Source organism: Arachis ipaensis, chromosome B05 (genome assembly GCF_000816755.2).
Source record: "Arachis ipaensis cultivar K30076 chromosome B05, Araip1.1, whole genome shotgun sequence".
NCBI lineage: Eukaryota > Viridiplantae > Streptophyta > Magnoliopsida > Fabales > Fabaceae > Arachis > Arachis ipaensis.
Window position 1 is genome coordinate 20,135,676 of NC_029789.2, and position 2,244 is coordinate 20,137,919.

Consider the following 2,244-nt stretch of genomic DNA (forward strand, 5'->3'; position numbering starts at 1 on the left):
AAAAAAATGTTGGATTGTTAAATGTGTATATAAAGAAAGTGATATATACATAATTGGTTGGTTTTTCATTGTATGAAGTCATGAGTTTTGATTTTGTATTCTTTGTATATACCTTTCAGGCATATGAACGAATGAGTTTTAATTTTGTGTTCTTTACTCTACAATATGAGAGTTATCAAATTTTTCTTACATTACTAAAAAACTGAAAAATTATCTTTTGAATTGCAGTTATTTTGTGGAGAGAAAGAGACTAATCTAATTAGATCAGTTATTGTGATAGAGTTTTTTTTTTCTATTCAGCTCTGCTTCAACTCTCAAAATTCTTATTTTAGAAAAATAATATAGTAGAAGAAGCTATTCAACCAATATCTTTAAGTGATTATGTAAATTAAATACATGCAATTGGTGATATAAAATAGAGTATAAATTTAGATATTACTGATTGCTTTGGTGATATAATTTATAATTTATATATTCTAAGTTCAAAAATTGAGTAGTAAGAGATAATCTAGATTTATGCCTATTACTATATTTATGTTTTTTTATATTATATTTGTATTTTTTTTATCTTTTTATAATTATATTCTCACGCAACACATTGTATTTCAGATTTTATATATATTATTACTTGATATTATGTAGCATGACTAAGGTTTTTTTTTTTAAATTAATTTTATCTTTTTGAGATCTAAACAATAATTATAGAACCATTTTTCTTTTTTGCCTTTTACCCCTGTTTTACTGTCTAAAGACATTTTGTTGATTTAGTGATGATTCTCATATTCCTTTAGAAAACAAATTGTTGCCTCCATCTAAATTTTTAATCTGTGGGTAATGCTGTTTCAAGCTCAAATAATTTTGTGACTGCAAGTGTTTTCAATTTTTGTTTTCAAATCAAGTCATTTGGTATACACGTAGTTTCTATAGTTTGAGAATTTAAATTATTTTTTGTTCAGCTTTTTTGAAACTATTAATGTAAGTTAATTATATATGTGTTAACTTATCTATTTCTAAAACAATACAGATTTCTGTTAATAACCCAACAAGTGACATTGCATGTTTGAGGGATCCACAATGCAAGGTGATCTCTATAAAATTGTATAATCAATGAAGTATATGAGTAGATATTGATACTAAAGATTATTGTTCAGTTCTTTTTTCATGTTATTTAGGATGTTATTAATCAGAGTACCAAATGTTTACATAGTCCAAGTGTTAAATATGGTAGTGGTCTGTCTATCAGAGATAAGCAATAACTTGCTATTCTAAAAGATTCGAATTATAATTTTGATGAGCATATGGATGAGTGAGATGCTTGATGTTTAGTTTTTAGTTTTAATAGCTAGAATATAATTTTTATTTTGTAAGCAGTGTGTGAAAAGAATTATTTAATTAATAGCTATTGAAAAAGAATTGAATGGTCTTTAATAGTTAATGAGAATATTCGGATAAAATTGTGTTATTAGAGATAAGTAATTTATTATGCAAGCATATTAAGAAATTTACTGACTTCATCACAAAAGTTTTAACCAAATTGCTATATGTTTTTAAATTTTAAATTATATTATTTTTTCTCTTTTCATTCCAAATATGTTTAATCATCTGATATTTATATCGTAAATTTGTGACCATGTTCACAAGTGAATAGTCATTATTATCAATTGTAACACTAAATTAAATTTTTTGTATTTAATTAGAATCTAAGAATTAAAAGTAAAATTAACTGAAAAGAATCTATTTAAGACTGAGCGAATGCGCGGGTTACCTACTAATATTTTAACAGAGTAAAAGTGACAAAAATAACCTAATTCTAATATGCTTTTACTACTACAAACTTCTTTTTTTGTCTTTTTTTGGTGAAAATCCTTCATCTTTAGGGTTTTATTTTTCCACCTAACTTTATTAACAAAGAATTCCTTTACTGCAAGCTCATATGATTATGGAGATCCGAAGGTATGCTGACTTGACACGCACGACAACAACATAGAGTATTGGGTGACAGGGACTTAGAATTAGAAATAGAAACAGGTTAGGCTTTAATTTTAATAGGTCTGGTTTATCATGTAGTTAATTAGTCTAAATTTGACCTACTATAAACTTTTTTTTATGTATTAAATCTGTCTTGTTATTTAGTATGGCCTGACAGGTTAGGCTTAATAGGTCTGGTTTATCATGTAGTTAATTAGTCTAAATTTGACCTACTATAAACTTTTTTTTATGTATTAAATCTGTCATCTGTCTTGT